General features: G+C 46.9%; 1 pseudogene; it reads left to right on the top strand.

Annotated features, from left to right (window-relative positions):
- The first annotated feature begins 19,316 nt into the window (after positions 1–19,316).
- LOC119927777 lies at positions 19,317–19,388 on the top strand (annotated as a pseudogene).
- The last annotated feature ends 755 nt before the right edge of the window (positions 19,389–20,143 follow it).

The raw sequence follows: 20,143 nt of genomic DNA, 5'->3' as shown, positions 1-20,143 counted from the left end.
GCTGTGTGACGCTGGGCAAGTCACTTCACTTCTCTGTGCCTCAGTTCCCTCATCTGTAAAATGGGGATGAAGACTGTGAGCCCCACGTGGGACAACCTCACCAGCAGCGTGGCTCAGTGGAGAAGAGCCCGGGCTTTGGAGTCAGAGGTCATGGGTTCAAACCCCGGCTCCGCCAATTGTCAGCCATGTGACTTTGGGCAAGTCACTTCACTTCTCTGGGCCTCAGTGACCTCATCTGTAAAATGGGGATGAAGACTGTGAGCCCCACGTGGGACAACCTGATCACCTTGTAAGCTCCCCAGCGCTTAGAACAGTGCTTTGCACATAGTAAGCACTTAATAAATGCCACCATTATTATTATTATTATCCCCCCAGCGCTAAGAACAGTGCTTTGCACATAGTAAGCACTTAATAGAGAAGCAGCGTGGCTCAGTGGAGAAGAGCACGGGCTTTGGAGTCAGAGGTCATGGGTTCAAACCCCGGCTCCGCCAATTGTCAGCTGTGTGACTTTGGGCAAGTCACTTAACTTCTCTGGGCCTCAGTTCCCTCATCTGTAAAATGGGGATTGAGACTGTGAGCCCCACGTAGGACAACCTGATCACCTTGTAAGCTCCTCAGCGCTTAGACCAGTGCTTTGCACATAGTAAGCGCTTAATAAATGCCATCATTATTATTATTATTATTATTATTATGTCCTGCCCGCAGCAGATGCTCAGTAAATATTATCGGTTGATTGGGGGTCCCTTGTGTCTTAAACCACCCTCTCAAGGCTTTGCTAAGCTCAACCCCTATAGAGGACCGAACCTACGAGGCTGGGGCACAGGGACCACTGCCGCAGGTCTGGCAGCCCTGGGTCGCTCTCTGCCCATCTCCTGGGCCCACCCAACCTAGTGCCCAGAACAAGTCCTGGGAACTGTCCTGTTCGGGTGGGAAAATGTGAGCCACCCGGGGTTTGGGTTGCGACTCTCTCATTTCACAGAGGGGCCTTTTGTGCTGACGGGGTTTGCCTCTGGGCTGAGAATGTTTGTCCTGGCTGGAAGCCCAGACTCCCTCACCTGACCACCTCAGAAGTTACTGATTATTCCACCCTGGGCTCTCCCCACCTTTCCTCTGGCTGCCACACCTTTCCTCTCCAGAATGCAAACATTCCCCAGAAGGGCAGGGAACTCAGGAAATGGTCTTTCCTGCCAGAAAACATTACCTTACCTTTCCCCGGCTGCCTGGCTCCCTTCTCTCTGTGTATCGCTGAGGACTGTTGCCATGGAGAAAACCAGTGATCTGAAACCCGGGACCAAGGGGGTGAGGCAAATGAGCTGCCATCAGCAGAGGAATGGCATCCCTTGTGGACCTGATGCTTGGGACAAGGAGAAGGGTCCCCGCCTCCAGTGAGACTCTGGGGCTTTATGCTAACTTTCTTAACACTAGTGATACCCCCACTAAGCTCCCCGTTCCAGTCTCTGCCAACCCTGGCATCATTTTCGCCTCCTCTCTGTCACTTACCGCCCACCTCCAGTCTGTCTCTAAATCCTGCTGTTTCTTCCCCGGTAACGTTTCATGGATCCACCCTTTCCTCTCCAGACATATAGCCACCGGCCTGGTTCGAGTCCTCATCACCTCTCTACTGCAGTCCTGTAATGGTCTTCTTAGTGGCCTCGCCTCTTAAGCCTTTCGATCAATCAATCGAGGGCATTTATTGAGCGCTTACTGGGTGCCGACACTGGACTAAGTGCTCGGGAGAGGAAAATACAACAGAGTTGGTAGACACGTTCCCTGCCCACATGGAACTTCCCCTCAGTCTATCCTACATATGAATCGTCTATTGAAAATGCCATTTAGAACCCAGCACTCATTCATTCATTCAATCGTATTTATTGAGCGCTTACTGTATGCAGAGCACTGTACTAAGCGCTTGGGAAGTACAAGTTGGCAACATATAGAGACGTCCTACTCAGCATTCTCTTTCTCTCCCAGGGGCTACAATTTCTCTACACCTTACACAGAAATACGTGTCTGTCTCCTCCTCTAGCTCGTTGTGGGCAGGGAAGGTATCTCTTTATTGTTATATTGTACTCTTCCAGGCACTTAGTACTGTGCTCTGCACACAGTAAGCTTGCAATAAATACGACTGTATGAATGAAATGCCAGGCTACTAGCTTCATAGAACTCTCCCGGTTTTCTCTTTTTACTTCTCCACTCTCTTTTCCCGCACCCCCAGCTCACACTCTGCTCCTCCCAAACTATTCTCCTGTTTCTCCCTCACTACTTTCATCTCTGGCCATTATTCACACCTCTCCTTCTGCAAGTAACACTCTCATCATCATCATCAATCGTATTTATTGAGCACTTACTATGTGCAGAGCACTGTACTAAGCGCTTGGGAAGTACAAATTGGCAACATATAGAGACAGTCCCTACCCAACAGTGGGCTCACAGTCTAAAAGGGGGAGACAGAGAACAAAACCAAACATACTAACAAAATAAAATAAATAGAATAGATATGTACAAGTAAAATAAATAAATAAATAGAGTAATAAATATGTACAAACATATATACATATATACAGGTGCTGTGGGGAAGGGAAGGAGGTAAGATGGGGGGGATGGAGAGGGGGACGAGGGGGAGAGGAAGGAAGGGGCTCAGTCTGGGAAGGCCTCCTGGAGGAGATGACAAGCGGTGGAGCCGGAATTAGTACCCGGGTCCTTCTGACTCCCAGGGCCATGGTCCATCCACTAGGCCACACTACTTCTAGTGGGTAGGCTTGGCTCCCAGGCCTAGTGGATAGACCATGCACCTGGGAGTCAGAAGGACGTGGGCTGTAATTCTGGCTCTGCCATTTGTCTGCTGTGTGACCTTGGGCAAGTCATTTCACTTCTCTAGGTCTCAGTTGCCCCATCTTTAAAATGGGGATTAAGACTGTGAGACTCATGTGGGACAGGGACCATGTCCAACCTGATTAGCTTGGATCTACCCCAACGCTTAGTACAGTGCCTGGCACATAGTAAGTGCTTAACAAATGCTATCTGGCTGGTTAGGGCCACTGGTGCAGCTCATTGGTTTTCTTTCCATATCCAGCTGGGTAGGATCAGACTGTGATTCCTTGACCCTGGAACCTTGTTTTATTTTACTTATTATCATCATCATCATCATCAATCGTATTTATTGAGCGCTTACTATGTGCAGAGCACTGTACTAAGCGCTTGGGAAGTACAAATTGGCAACATATAGAGACAGTCCCTACCCAACAGTGGGCTCACAGTCTAAAAGGGGGAGACAGAGAACAAAACCAAACATACTAACAAAATAAAATAAATAGAATAGATATGTACAAATACATATATACAGGTGCTGTGGGGAAGGGAAGGAGGTAAGATGGGGGGGATGGAGAGGGGGACGAGGGGGAGAGGAAGGAAGGGGCTCAGTCTGGGAAGGCCTCCTGGAGGAGGTGAGCTCTCAGTAGGGCCTTGAAGGGAGGAAGAGAGCTAGCTTGGCGGATGGGCAGAGGGAGGGCATTCCGGGCCCGGGGGATGACGTGGGCTGGGGGTCGATGGCGGGACAGGCGAGAACGAGGTACGGTGAGGAGATTAGCGGCGGAGGAGCGGAGGGTGCGGGGTGGGTTTCTGTTGGTTGTCATCCTGGGAATGGGCTGGTGGAAGCCGTGAAGGTGGACTGCCTGGGGCTCCTGAGGAGCTGGTTGTACTTGGCCAGGCGCTCAGATCTGCAGGGGGCACCAGTCTTAATCTGTCCAGTGCAGAGACCCACCACCAGGTCAGCAATAAAGGTGTCTTCAGTCTCCCCAGAGTGATGAGAAACCATCACGCCCCACCCATTGCTCTGAGCCAATTTGCACTCCTGCCTCAAAACTCCCAAAACCCATCCCTCCGCTTCTTTAAAGCCCTCCTAAAAAGCCACCTCCTCTAACCAATCAATGGTATTTATTGAGTGTTTACTGTGTGCAGAGCACTGTTCTAACAGCTTGGGAGAGTCAAAGAGACATCCTTTGACTATTCCTCCACTTTCTTGTCCAGCTCACCTCTCTAGCCCATGTTTATAGCTGTTAATTGCTTTTGTTCTTTTAACATTTGTACCTATTCTCTTACCCTAGACTGTAAGTTCTAGACTCTAAGCATTTTTATGGTATTTGTTAAGTGCTTACTATGTGCCAGGCACTGTTCAAGGTAATCAGGTTGGACTGTGTCCCACATGGGGCTCACAGTCTTAATCCCCATTTTACAGATGAGGTAACTGAGGCCCAGAGAAGTTAATAATAATAACGATGGTGGTATTTAAGCGCTTACTCTTTGCCAAGCACTGTTCTAAGCACTGGGGTAGATACAAGTAATCAGGTTGACCCACGTGGGGCTCACAGTCTTAATCCCCATTTTACAGATGAGGTAACTAAGGCCCAGAGAAGTTAATAATAATAACGATGATGGTATTTGTTAAGCGCTTACTCTGTGCCAAGCACTGTTCTAAGCACTGGGATAGATGCAAGTAATCAGGCTGTCCCACGAGGGGCTCACAGTCTTAATCTCCATTTTACAGATGAGGTAACGGAGGCCCAGAGAAGTTAAGTGACTTGCCCAAGGTCACGCAGCAGACAAGTGGTGGAGCCGGGATTAGAACCTATTAGGATTAGAGTCCTTCTGACTCCCAAATCCGGGCTCTAACCTTTAGGAAACACTGCTTCTCTTGTGTACAGGGAACATGTCTACCAACTCTGTTATATCGCATTCTCCCATGTATAGTGTTCTGCACACAGTAAGCCTTCAGTAAATACAATTGACTGATTACTCTTTTAGCTGTTGTTGTCTAATTGCTAGTTTCTGCTGGCTTCTCCTCCATTAGATAGCAAGTTCCTCAAAGGTAGGGACTGTGTCTTTTACTTCTTTTGTGTGGTTCCAAACCAGTGGTTCCAAAAAGTGCTCTAGAGGCCCATGGTAGGCATTCAGTCACTTGAAAGACAGGTGGAATTGCAGCCGGAGAAGACAGAAACTCTGGATTTGGCATCTGGTTTCTGTCCCAGAACCTCAACGGTTCTAAATCACACACAGGGGCTGGGGGATTGAAATAATAATACTAATAATGGCATTTATTAAGTGCTTACTGTGTGCAAAGCACAGTTCTAAGCGCTGGGGAGGTTACAAGGGGATCAGCTTGTCCCACGGGGGGTTCATAGTCTTAACAAATACCATCATTATTATTATTATTATTATTCTAATCCCAGTTCCACCACATGTCTGCTTTGTGACCTTGGGCAAGTTACTTCTCTTCTACGTGCCTTAGTTCCCTCATCTGTAAAACGGGGGATTAAACCTGCAAGCCCCTCGTGGGACACGGACTGTGTCCAACTTAATTAGCCTGTATATGCCCCGGTGCTTAGTACAGTACAGTGCCTGGTACCAAGTAAGTGCTTAACAAATGCCATAAATAATAATAAATAATAAATGTCAAGTCAAGGACTGCCTGTATTCCTTAATGAGATTGTGAAATACCCTGCTTATTAATCTACCACTGTAATCAAAATAATTTTAATTTTAGGGATTTGTGAGGGGCAGTGGGGAACAATTACTCTATTTACTCTATTACTCTGTTTATTTTACTTGTACATATCTATTCATTTTATTTTGTTAATAAGTTTTGTTATCTGTCTCCCCCTTCTAGACTGTGAGCCCACTGTTGGGTAGGGACCATCTCTGTGTGTTGCCAACTTGTACTTCCCAAGCGCTTAGTACAGTGCTCTGCACACAGAAAGTGCTCAATAAATACGATTGATTGATAGATTAACCCCCATTTTACAGATGAGATAACTGAGGCCCAGAGAACTTAAGTGACTTGCCCAAAGTCACACAGCTGACAATTGGCAGAGTCGGGATTTGAACCCCTGGCCTCTGACTCCAAAACCCGGGCTCTTTCCACTGAGCCATGCTGCTTCTCTTAATATCGCACACATACACACACCCTCCCCGCAATGCTTGTTGGAGAATCTCCTCCCCCGCTGACTGCTTTCATTGTAGGTCTGTGGCATATTCTGCCGAAAGTTAATTATACGTTGGATAAAACAATATAGGGCTTCTTTCTGCCATTCCCCAGCCACAGCGTTTCAAATTCCCGGCACCAACCCCGGGATCCCGGGATCTGGGATCCCCCTCGTCCCCATCTCCATCCCCCCCATCTTACCTCCTTCCCTTGCCCACAGCACCTGTATATATGTTTGTACATATTTATTACTCTATTTATTTATTTTACTTGTACATATCTATTCTATTTTATTTTGTTAGTATGTTTGGTTTTGTTCTCTGTCTCCCCCTTTGAGACTGTGAGCCCACTATTGGGTAGGGACTGTCTCTATATGTTGCCAACTTGTACTTCCCAAGCACTTAGTACAGTGCTCTGCACACAGTAAGCGCTCAATAAATGCGATTGATGATAATGATCTGGGGAAAGTGGGCGGATGCCGCGTGCTGGGAGGAGAACTCCTGTCCTACAGGCCTGAGCACGGCCTCCCCGGCGGGGGTGGACGTCGTGATGCTCCGACAGGTTCCTGAGATACCCAGGACTCCCCTAATGACCTGTTTCTATGGGCGTAGGGGAGGGATTATGACACAGCAAAATCCTCAAATGCAAGGGGTGATTATAACACTGGATATTAGAATCCATCAGGCGGCTCTCCTTTCGTTCCTCTTCTTTCCTAAATTAATCCAATCGTGTGCCTCAGCTACCTCACCTGTAAAATGGGGATTAAGACTGTGAGCCCCATGTGCCTAATGCTTAGAACAGTGCTTGGCACGCAGTAAGTGCTTAACAAATACCATCATTATAATTATTATTTACTGAGTGCTTACTGTGTGCAGAGCACTGTACTAAGCACTTGGAAAGGACATCCTTGGCGGCTTTCAGAGCTGAGGCACCTCCAAGCGAATGGAGCCTTGATTTATTTGTCTATTTTGATGGTATTTGTTAATAACAATAATAATAATGATGGCATTTATTAAGTGCTATGTGCAAAGCACTGTTCTAAGCACTGGGGAGGTTACAAGGTGATCAGGTTGTCCCACGGCAGGCTCATAGTCTTAATCCCCATTTTACAGATGGGTGAACTGAGGCCCAGAGAAGTTAAGTGACTTGCCCAAAGTCACACAGCTGACAATCGGCAGAGCTGGAATTTGAACCCATGACCTCTGACTCCAAAGTCCGGGCTCTTCCCACTGAGCCACGCTGCTTCTCTAAGCACTTACTATTTGCCTCAGTGACCTCGTCTGTAAAATTGGGACTAAGACTTTGAGCCCCACGCGGGACAGGGACTGTGTCCAACCTGAAGATCTTGTATCTACCCCAGCCCCTAGTACATACCTAGTGTGTAGTAAGTGTTTAACAAATGCCACAAAGAAAAGGAGCAGGGAGGGAAGAACCTCTACCAGTTCTGAGAAGCAGTGTGGCTCAGTGGAAAGAGCACGGGCTTTGGAGTCAGAGGTCATGGGCTCCCAGACTGAGCCCCCTCCTTCCTCTCCCCCTCCCCATCCCCCCCGCCCTACCTCCTTCCCCTCCCCACAGCACCTGTTTATATGTTTGTACAGATTTTATTACTCTATTTTACTTGTACATATCTATTCCATTCATTTTATTTTGTTAATATGTTTGGTTTTGTTGTCTGTCTCCCCCTTCTAGACTGTGAGCCCGCTGTTCGGTAGGGACCGTCTCTATATGTTGCCAACTTGGACTTCCCAAGCACTTAGTACAGTGCTCTGCACACAGTAAGCGCTCAATAACTACAATTGATTGATTTATTACTCATTTATTTTACTTGTACATACTTACTATTCTATTTATTTTGTTAATGATGTGCACCTAGCTTTACTTCTATTTATTCTGATGACTTGACACCTGTCCACATGTTTTGTTTTGTCGTCTGTCTCTCCGTTCTAGACTGTAAGCCCATTGTTGGGTAGGGACTGTCTCTATATGTTGCCAACTTGTACTTCCCAAGCGCTTAGTACAGTGCTCTGCACACAGTAAGCGCTCAATAACTACGATTGATTGATTTATTACTCTTTTTTATTTTACTTGTACATACTTACTATTCTATTTATTTTGTTAATGATGTGCACCTAGCTTTACTTCTATTTATTCTGATGACACCTGTCCACATGTTTTGTTTTGTCGTCTGTCTCTCCTTTCTAGACTGTAAGCCCACTGTTGGGTAGGGACCGTCTCTATATGTTGCCAACTTGGACTTCCCAAGCGTTTAGTACAGTGCTCTGCACACAGTAAGTGCTCAATAAATACGACTGAATGAATGAATGATTGAATGGGCTCAAATCCGGCTCCGCCACTTGTCAGCGGTGTGACTTTGGGCAAGTCACAATCAATCAATCAATCATATTTATTGAGCGCTTACTGTGTGCAGAGCACTGTACTAAGCGCTTGGGAAGTACAAGTTGGCAACATATAGAGACAGTCCCTACCCAACAGTGGGCTCACAGTCTAAGACTTCTACAACTTCTCTGTGCCTCAGTTACCTTATCTGTAAAATGGGGATGAAGACTGTGAGCCCCCTGTGATCTGATCACCTTGTAACCTCCCCAGCGCTTAGAACAGTACTTTGCACATAGTAAGCTTTTAATAAATGCCATCATGAGCCCACTGTTGGGTAGGGACTGTCTCTATTTGTTGCCAATTTGTACTTCCCAAGCGCTTAGTACAGTGCTCTGCACATAGTAAGCGCTCAATAAATACAATTGATGATCATCATCATCATCATCTGAAGAAGGGCTTGGTTAGCAAGCCATTGACTGAATGCCTCCATCTGCACTTCCAGCTCAGCAGCCCGGGGAAGAAGGGGCTGTTTGGTCAATTAATCCATCGGTCACCTTTATTGAGCGCTTACTATATTGCCAGCACCTGAAACCTTGGCATCTTCAGCCGGTGGCAGGCTGGTCCTTCAGCTACCGCCAAGACTATGCCTAAACACAGTGGGGGAGGAGGGAGAGTGGCAGAGAGAAGTAGAGTTCGAAAAGGAGAATTTTTCTCCCCAATGAGGCCTAGGCTGGGAACTGCATTTTTTCTTGTTTCCCTGCTGCCCCAAGCTCAGAGGGAAGCAATGTGTTCGTGACGGCACTCACCTGCACCATATTCGATATTCATTCATTCAATCGTATTTATTAAATACGATTTATATGCTATATGTTGCCAGCTTGTACTTCCCAAGCGCTTAGTACAGTGGTCTGCACACAGTAAGTGCTCAGTAAATACGATTGATTGATTAAATGCTTACTGTGTGCAGAGCACTGTCCTGAGCACTTGGGAAAGCGCTTGAGAAGCAGCGTGGCTCAGTGGAAAGAGCACAGGCTTTGGAGTCAGAGGTCACGGGTTCAAATCCCGGCTCCGCCAACTGTCAGCTGTGTGACTTTGGGCAAGTCACTTCAATCAATCAATCATATTTATTGAGCGCTTACTGTGTGCAGAGCACTGTACTAAGCACTTGGGAAGTACAAGTCGGCAACATATAGAGACAGTCCCTACCCAACAGTGGGCTCACAGTCTAGAAGTGGTAGACAGACAACAAAACCAAACATACTAACAAAGTAAAATAGAATAGATATGTACAAGATAAATAAATAAATAAATAAATAAATAGAGTAATAAATATGTACAGACATATATCCATATATACAGGTGCTGTGGGGAAGGGAAGGAGGAAAGATGGGGGAGATGGAGAGGGTGACGAGGGGGAGAGGAAGGAAGGGGCTCAGTCTGGAAAGGCCTCCTGGAGGAGGTGAGCTCTCAGTAGGGCTTTGAAGGGAGGAAGAGAGCTAGCTTGGCAGATGGGCAGAGGGAGAGCCCACTTCTCTGGGCCTCAGTTCCCTCATCTGTAAAATGGGGATTAAAACTGCGAGCCCACCGTGGGGCAACCTGATCACCTTGTAACCTCCCCAGCGCTTAGAACAGTGCTTTGCACATAGTAAGCGCTTAACAAATACCATTATTATTATTAACAATACAACAGTAAACAGTGACAATCCCTGCTTACAATAAACTCACAGTCACAGGGAATATCCAACCAGTGCCAGGCCCTACCTGCACCTAAAGGCCAACTGTGCCTCTGGCACTTACTGGTGGGGGTTAGGGGTGGGTGAAAAGTTGGGGATAGCAGGAAGTCTTATGCCTGGCCACACCGACAAGCTCTGTCCCTCGTCCCCCTCTCCTTCCCCCCCCATCTTACCTCCTTCCCTTCCCCACAGCACCTGTATATATGTATATATGTTTGTACATATTTATTACTCTTTATTTATTTTACTTGTACTTATCTATTCTATTTATTTTATTTTGTTAGTATGTTTGGTTTTGTTCTCTGTCTCCCCCTTTTAGACTGTGAGCCCACTGTTGGGTAGGGACTGTCTCTATATGTTGCCAACTTGGACTTCCCAAGCGCTTAGTACAGTGCTCTGCACACAGTAAGCGCTCAATAAATACGATTGATTGATTGATTGATAAATACAATTGAATGAAAGAATCATGGGGAACAGTTTCAATAAATACGATTGTTTGACTGATTGATTGATTGATTGATAAATACGATTGAATGAAAGAATCATGGGGAACAGGCTCACATATACCCACTGAGGGGCTGCCAGGCACAAAGATGTAACTAATAATAATAATGATGATGGTATTTGTTAAGCGCTTACTATGTGCAAAGCACTGTTCTAAACTAGGGCAGGGGGTGGTGAAAGTTCATTCATTCATTCATTCATTCATTCAATCATATTTATTAAGCACTTACTGTGTGCAGAGCACTGTACTAAGCACTTGGGAAGTACAAGTTGGCAACATATAGAGACGGTCCCTACCCAACAGCGGGCTCACAGTCTAGAAGGGGGAGACAGACAACAAAACAAAACATATTAACAAAATAAAATAAATAGCTCGGGGGGTCGCGTAACATCAGCTACTTGAATATACCCCCGGCGCCACTCATGCCCTTTCAGAATTTAGTTGAGGTTTTTTTGTGAGCACACACCTCATCCTAACAAAGGGAGGAAATAAGCTGCACACTGAGCACACTGAGGAGTGGGACTCATACCAGGGACCACCCCAGCCCTGCCCCAAAGGGGCAGGGAGGTGCAGTTCACAAAGGGCAAAGATAAGTGCTTAGTACAGTGCTCTGCACACAGTAAGCGCTCAATAAATACGACTGAATGTACGTCGAGCTACATGATAATAATAATCATGGTATTTATTAAGCGCTTACTATGTGCCAAGCACTGTTCTAAGCGCTGGGGTAGATACAAGGTGATCAGGTTGTCCCACGGGGGGCTCACAGTCTTCATCTCCATTTTACAGATGAGATTACTGAGGTACAGAGAAGTGAAGTGCTTTGCCCAAGGTCACACAGCAGGCACATGGAAGAGCCGGGATTAGAACCCATTACCTTCTGACTCCCAGATACGTGCTGTATCCGCTACGCCATGGTGTTTCTCTTCATCACTACCGTCTACATCACTACCACAACCACTGGCTGGACTTGCCGAGAGCCGAAGTGGGGGAAAGGAGAATATTTCCTTGTTCTAGACAAAAGGACAATACCATAGGCAGTGATAGCACTCAATAGATTGCCTCTGATCCTGGCATGGAGCCCCAGAAGAGCTTGGTCCAGGATGAGGGTGGAGGAGCCAAAGAACAGGACCCTCTAGACTGGAAACTCTTCACAGACAGGGTTCGTTTCTACCAATTCTGTTGTACAGTTTCTAGACGTTAAGCTCTCTGGGGGCAGGGTACAAGTCTGCCTACTTTGTTGTACTATACTTTCCCAAGCACTGCTATAGTGCTCTGTACACAGTAAATACTGATTGTATTCTCTCAAGCACTTAGTGCAGTGCTCTGCACGCAGCAGAAGCTCAATAAATATATCCGATTGATTGAGTCTATAGGGGACATGCTCCAGTTCCATATGTGTCTCTAGTTGAGGGCTCATCAATAAAACCCATTGACTGATTGATGTGTCTCCTTCCCACTCACCATGCAGCTGGGGGCACTGGAGAAATTTGAGAGTCATCATCATCATCATCAATCGTATTTATTGAGCGCTTATTGTGTGCAGAACACTGTAATAAGCGCTTGGGAAATACAAGTTGGCAACATATAGAGACAGTCCCTACCCAACAGTGGGCTCACAGTCTAAAAGGGGGAGACAGAGAACAAAACCAAACATACTAACAAAATAAAATAAATAGAATAGATATGTACAAGTAAAATAAAATAAAATAAAATAAAATAAATAATAAAAGGAGAGTCGACAGAGGGGTCTCTTTGTTATCTGCCTACTGAGCACCCTGTTTCTAGGACTTTCCCATCTGCCAACATCATAAGTGAATAAATGAGCTCAACTTTCACACCAACGCCACAGAGATGAGAAAGGTTAGCAATAGAGAAGCAGCAAGGCTTAGTGGAAAGAGCCCGGGCTTTGGAGTCAGAGGTCATGGGTTCAAATCCCGGCTCCGCCAATTGTAAGCTGTGTCACAACTTCTCTGTGCCTCAGTTCCCTCATCTGTAAAATGGGGATGAAGACTGTGAGCCCCCCGTGGGACAACCTGATCATCTTGTAACCTCCCCAGTGCTTAGAACACTGCTTTGCACATAGTAAGTGCTTAATAGATGTCATTATTATTATTGTTATTATTATTAAATGCTGGGCAGCACTTGAAGAAGCGGCCTGGTGCCAGGCAGGAGGGAAGACCAAGGAGGGAGATGACCATCTGAGAGATCACAAAGAGCCCAGGTGATCGGCACGGAACCTGAGGGAGCAAGCTGAATGTCTGTTCAGCTCGCTATGTACCCGAAGTCCTGAGCAGGACTTGGGGACGCCGCTCCAGAGGATCTTTGCGAACGCTGAATGTCTCGATGATAGAGCCCTCGGGGAGATGGAAAGGGCTCCAAACTACCCTGGGGGTTCTGGTCACTATGGCAACCCAAGAGACCCAGGTCGGTCCAGGACTCGGAGCTATTAGTGACCTGACACCCCACAGAGGGCCCAAGGCCCAATCCGCTTCTCCCAAAACTCTCCAAGTTCAAGGGATGGAAGCTCAGTTTATTTTGTTAGTATGTTTGGTTTTGTTCTCTGTCTCCCCCTTCTAGACTGTGAGCCCACTGTTGGGTAGGGACTGTCTCTATATGTTGCCAATTTGTACTTCCCAAGCACTTAGTACAGTGCTCTGCACATAGTAAGCGCTCAATAAATGCGATTGATGATGATGATGATGAATCAGATCAATCCATCAGTCGTCTTTATTGAATGCTTACTGGGTGAACAGCACTATACTAAGCATTTGGGAAAGACCAATACCCCAGAGTGGTACCATACAGCAAGAAGCCTCGTCTGGTCTCCTAGGCCTGAAAAGGACAATCCAGTCCGTCCCCTTCCTTCAGATGGCATCACACCCATCCCATCCTGGGTAATAATAATAATAATAATGATGGCATTTATTAAGCGCTTACTATGTGCAAAGCACTGTTCTAAGCGCTGGGGAGGTAACAAGGTGATCAGGTTGTCCCATGGCAGGCTCACAGTCTTAATCCCCATTTTACAGATGAGGTTAACTGAGGCCCAGAGAAGTGAAGCGACTTGCCCAAAGTCACCCAGCTGACAGTTGGCGGAGCCGGGATTTGAACCCATGACCTCTGACTCCAAAACCCGGGCTCTTTCCACTGAGCCACGCTGCCTCTCTAGAGAACAAATCCCCCTTTTAAAAACCTTAGAAGCAGTCCATCCTATGATCTGACAACGCTCACCCACATACTTGTCTTCCTGCTCGTTTTGGGCAGGGAACTGTGTTATACTGTACACTCCCAAGCTTTTAGTATAGTGCTCTGCATTCAGAAAGCACTCAATAAATACCATCGATTGACTGATTTCTTAAGTCTAACCCAAGTCCCCCAGCCTCAGTTCCATGGGAGCAGCCTCAAGGAGGTTTTTAAAATCAATCAATAAATCAATCATATTTATTGAGCGCTTATTGTGTGCAGAGCACTGTACTAAGCACTTGGGAAGTACAAGTTGGCAACATATAGAGACAGTCCCTACCCAACAGTGGGCTCACAGTCTAAAAAGGGGGAGACAGAGAACAAAACCAAACATACTAACAAAATAAAATAAAATAAAATAAAAGTGTCCGGAAAAGTGTTTATGAGGCCAAGGGGTTTTCACCAGCCCTTCCCATTTACTATTATTATTGTTGTTATTAATCATATTTGTTGAGCACTTACTGTGTGCAAAGCACTACACTAAGCACTTGGGAGGCTGCAATAGAACATCAGACACATGCTGCTTGGGGTCAGCTTGAAAAAAACCAGTACCAGCCGGTCAGTCAGTCGTATTTATGGAGAGCTTACTGCGTGCACAGCACCATACTAATTACTGGAGAGAGGACAGTATAACAGACATTCCTTGCCCACAAGAAGCATACAGTCTAGCGTGCTGTGCAATCCAGTGGTGAGGACAGAAATGTCAAATTTTAAGCCAATTTTTTTTTTTTTTTTTACTTAGCTCACCTGATCTCTTTTCAATCCTGCTTGATTTCTTTCGGGCTCTGGGGCTCTGCCAGTGGGCCAGGCTGTACTCTCCCAAGCGCTTAGTCCAGTGCTCTGCACACAGAAAGCATTCAATCAATATGATTGAATGAATGAACTGCAGTGTAACTCTTTCAGCTCCCAGAAGGCTTCATCCACTTACCAAGTGTGGGGGCCCCGGCCCCACCGCCTTGGAGAGAAGACTCCAAGCGCTTAGTATAGTGTTCTGCACACAGTAAGTGCTCAATAAATACGATTGATGATGACTCTTGTTGGCTATCCTGGACTCACAGGGATGGAAGGAGACTCACTTCATCCCCTTTCTCCTTCCTCACCTAAGTCATCTCAAAGACCTCTCCCCACCCACCTCTCATTCACCCCCACAATCCTTATGTGCATTGCCCTAATTTATCGTAATGTCTGTCTCCCCTGCTAAACTGTAAGCTCGTTGCCAGCAGGGAATGTGTTCTCCAACTCTGTTGTATTGTACTTTCCCCAGCGCTTAGTACATTGCCCTGCACAAGATAGGCACTCAATTAATACCACTGACTGATTGATTAAAATCCCTGAGAGAAGGAAAGGCCACCATCATCTCGGCAAAGGAGACTGGCATTGCACCCCCTCAGAGTCACAGAGTTCTAACTGTCCCCCTTTTAGACTGTGAGCCCACTGTTGGGTAGGGACTGTCTCTATATGTTGCCAATTTGTACTTCCCAAGCGCTTAGTACAGTGCTCTGCACACAGTAAGCGCTCAATAAATACGATTGATGATGATGATGAATAATAATAATGGTATTTAATAATAATGGCATTTATTAAGCATGTGCAAATCAATCAATCAATCGTATTTATTGAGCGCTTGCTGTGTGCAGAGCACTGTACTAAGTGCTTGGGAAGTACAAGTTGGCAACATATAGAGACAGTCCCTACCCAACAGCGGGCTCACTGTTCTAAGCGCTGAGGGGGAATACAAGGTGATCAGGTTGTCCCACGTGGGGCTCACCGTCTTAATCCCCATTTTACAGATGAAGTAGCTGAGGCACAGAGAAGTTAAATGCCTTGTCCAAAGTCACGCAGCTGACAATTGGCAGAGCCGTCATTTGAACCCGTGACCTCTGACTCCAAAGCCCGGGCTCTTTCCACTGAGCCACGCTGCTTCTCAATGTAAACTTGGAGGTAGCCATACACTAACCCATTTCAGGCACCACGTGTATTTTTTCTCAGTGCCTAGTATGCTTTGCACATAGTAAGCGCTTAATAAATGCCATCATCATTATTATTATTATAGTACAGTGCTCTGCACACAGTAGGCGCTTAGTAAATACTCTCACTACTACCACAACCACCACCCACGGGAAAGGGAATGGGCCTCCCTCCCTACCCCTACAGAAGGAAATGACCTGAGGGAACCATTTTAAAGGATTCCTGCCTCCGCAGTGACAGCAGCACAGCTTAGTTCAACTTTAGTTCAGCAGCAGGCCCTTTCCTTGTACGCTTGAAATTCCTGCCTGACCCTGAGACCCTGGATTATTTTTTTTTGAGAACCAGAGGGAGGCATTTTTGAGGGGGAAGCTACTGCTGACTGTAGGAGGGTGTCTACGCCGCTCCCACAAAACATCTCTCACTGAATTCCAAGTCAGATTTTGCTGTCCCAGCTGTCGCTCCTCCTCCTGAGACGTAAAAACAGCTGGCACTGCGGCTTGGGAAAGAACACCAGGACTGCTCGGAGAGAGGCAGAAAATGAATTCCAGCTGTGGGACCACAATCCGTTCATCTGCAACGACTTGCGCATTCAGGCCAGGAAGACGTTTGTCAAATGGCTGTGGTTGCCCTCGGCCTTTCTCCTTCCTTTTCTCCTTCCTGTACTCCTGCTTCCTTTTCTCTTTCTTCCTCTACATCCTCCAGGGTCCTAAAACCTGAAGGGGCTTTCAAACCATTCCCCTTTGACATTTCTCACTCTCCTCCTCAGCAGCAGCTTAGTCTTTAAGCTCCTCTCCTCCCTCTGCATCTCTTACATCGTTTCATCTCAAGACCGGCAGTTTTAGCCACACTTCTGGAGAGGTGAGGGTTTCTCTTCTGATCTTTCCCCAAGATGTCCCTGTGAGTTCTCTCCCAAACACTTATTACAGTCACACTAGGCCCATTATAGTGCTCTGCACACAGTAAACGCTCAATAAATACGATTGATGATTATAATGCACTTTCCTGCTTTCCCCCACCCTCCCTCCTCCAAAGGCTTGCGCTAGACCAGTGCAGATTGCTGGGAGAAGCTTTAGATTAACAATAAAGTTTCTTTGGGTAAATACCTTACCTTGGTAGGTTCAAGGGGAAAACAACAACCAAAAACCAAAAGTTTTTTCTGTTTTCTGTCTTCCAAAATCCACTACTACTGTCTCTCACTTTACTTTTTAGACTGTGAGCCCACTGTTGGGTAGGGACTGTCTCTATATGTTGCCAACTTGTCCTTCCCAAGCGCTTAGTCCAGTGCTCTGCACACAGTAAGCGCTCAATAAATACGATTGATTGATTGATTGACCCTTTGCTCAGCTCCTCATTCATTCATTCGGTCATATTTGCTGAGTGCACACTGTGTGCTGCACTAAGCACCTGGGAGAGTAGCGTGGCTCAGTGGAACGAGCCCGGGCTTGGGAGTCAGAGATCATGGGTTCTAATCCTGACTCCGCCACTTGTCAGCTGTGTGACCTTGGGGAAGTCACTTAACTTCTCTGGGCCTCAGTTCCCTCATCTGTAAAATGGGGATTAAGACTGAGCCCCATGTGGGACAACCTGATGACCTTGTATCCTCCCCCCAGCACTTAGAACAGTGCTTGGCACATAGTATGTGCTTAACAAATGCCATTATTATTATTATTGCAATATAACAATAAACCGACACATTCTCTGCCCACAGCGAGCTTTCAGTCTAGAGGGGGAGACAGACATTAAGAGGGAAGCGTGGCTCAGTGGAAAGAGCACGGGCTTGGGAGTTAGAGATCGTGGGTTCAAATCCCGTCTCTGCCACTTAGCTGGGTGGTTTTGGGCAAGTCACTTAACGTCTCTGTGCCTCAGTTACCTCATCTGTAAAATGGGGATTAAAACTGTGAGCCCCCCAAGGGACAATCTGATCACCTTGTAACTTCCCCAGAGTTTAGAACAGTGCTGTGCACATAGTAAGTGCTTAACAGATACCATTATTAAGCACCTGGGAGAGTGCTTAGAACAGTGCTTTGCGCATAGTAAGTGCTTAACAAATACCGTTATTAAGCACCTGGGAGAGTAGCGTGGCTCAGTGGAAAGAGCCCGGGCTTGGGAGTCAGGGATTATGGGTTCTAATTCCGACTCCGCCATAGAGTATTTATTACTCTATTTATAATAATTATTATTAATATAAATAGATCAATTACAGCTGTGTCCTTAAGTGCTGTGGGGCTGGGGGTGGGGGGCGGGGATCAGTCAATGAATCAATCAATCGTATTTATTGAGCGCTTACTGTGTGCAGAGCACTGTACCTTAGTAGGTACGCTTGGGAAGTACAAGTTGGCAACATATAGAGACAGTCCCTACCCAACAGTGGGCTCATGGTCTAGAAGGGGATGAATAAAGGGAGCAAGTCAGGGTGACACAGAAGAGAGTGGGAGAAGAGGAAAGGAAGGATTAGTCAGGGAAGGTCTCTTGGAGATGTTCCCGCAATAAGGCTTTGAAGGGGGAGGTGTGTGTCGGGTGGGAGTGATTGTCTGTTGGGTTTGAGGAGGGAGGGTTTTCCAGGTTAGAGGCAGGATAATAATAATAATAATGGCATTTATTAAGCGCTTACTATGTGCAAAGCACTGTTCTAAGCGCTGGGGGGTTACAAGGTGATCAGGTTGCCCCCCGCGGGGCTCACAGTCTTCATCCCCATTTTACAGATGGAACTGAGGCCTAGAGAAGTGAAGTGACTTGCCCAAGGTCACACGGCTGACAAGCGGTGGAGTCGGGATTTGAACGCCTGACCTCTGGCTCCAAAGCCCGGGCTCTTGCCACTGAACCACACTGCTTCTCTATACTGTACTATACTATACTGTAATACACGACATACTATCCCATTCCCAGGCGCTTAGCACGGTGCTCTACACAGCGTAAGCGCTCAATAAAAAAATACGATTGAATGAATGAACGACACATTCATTCATTGTGTGCAGAGCACTGTACTAAGCACTTGGGAAGTACAAGTCGGCAACACACAGAGGCGGTCCCTGCCCAACAGCGGGCTCACAGTCTAGAAGGGGGAGACAAGAGAACAAAACCAAACACACTAACAAAATAAAATAAATAGAATAGATATGTACAAGATAAATAGAATAATAAATATGTACAAACATAGATGAGAAGCAGTGTGGCTCAGTGGTAAGAGCAGGGGCTTTGGAGTCAGAGGTCACGGGTTCAAATCCGGGCTCTGCCACTTGTCAGCTGTGTGACTTTGGGCAAGTCACTTCACTTCTCTGTGCCTCAGTTACCTCACCTGTAAAATGGGGATTAAAACTATGAGCCCCCCGTGGGACAACCTGATCACCTTGTATCTACCCCAGTGCTTAGAACAGTGCTTGGCACATAGTAAGCGCTTAATAAATGCCATCAGTATTATTATTATTATACAGGTGCTGTGGGGAAGGGAAGGAGGTAAGATGGGGGGAATGGAGAGGGGGGACGAGGGGGAGAGGAAGGAAGGGGCTCAGTCTGGGAAGGCCTCCTGGAGGAGGTGAGCTCTCAGTAGGGCTAGACTATACTTTCAGGGATCATTTCTATAGTATGTAACTTTTAGACTGTGAGCCCACTGTTGGGTAGGGACTGCCTCCATATGTTGCCAACTTGTATTTCCCAAGCGTTTAGTCCAGTGCTCTGCACACAGTAAGCGCTCAATAAATACGATTGATTGATTGATTGAAGGGAGGAAGAGAGCTAGCTTGGCGGATGAGTGAATGAATGAATGAATGAATGAATGCAATGAAATGAATGAGGGCGCCCGCCCCTGCTGCCCACGCCCCCTGGCGGCGGACCCCGCCCCGAATCCCTTGCCCCGTTGTCAACGCCCCCGCAGGCCACGCCCCCTGCCGGCCACGCTCCACCGCCGCGGAAACCGTTGAGTCAGAGCCCTGAGGGGCGCCGGGCCTGACGTCATCCGGGCGGCGGCCAATGGGGAGAGGGAGCGGGGGCGGGGCGGGCGGCGGCTGCGCGGTGGACTCTGAGTCACGGTGAGTCAGCGGCCCATCCGGGGAGGCCTCGCAGCTGAGGCTGACTCAGCACAAAGCACGCACGCGCACGCGCCCACGCGCAGCCGCGGGGCCGGCGAGGGGGAGGGGCCCCTCCGACCAGCAGGAATCATTCATTCATTCATTCATTCATTCATCCATCCAGTCATCCATTTATTTATCCATCCATCCATTCATTCATCCATTCAATAATATAAATATCCATTATATCCATTTTATCCATTATGTCCATATCCAGATATCCATTATAATAATCAATCAATCAATCGTATTTATTGAGCGCTTACTGTGTGCAGAGCACTGTACTAAGCGCTTGGGAAGTACAAGTTGGCAA

Source organism: Tachyglossus aculeatus, chromosome 4 (genome assembly GCF_015852505.1).
Source record: "Tachyglossus aculeatus isolate mTacAcu1 chromosome 4, mTacAcu1.pri, whole genome shotgun sequence".
Classification (NCBI taxonomy): domain Eukaryota; kingdom Metazoa; phylum Chordata; class Mammalia; order Monotremata; family Tachyglossidae; genus Tachyglossus; species Tachyglossus aculeatus.
This window is presented reverse-complemented; position numbering and strand designations above follow the sequence as displayed.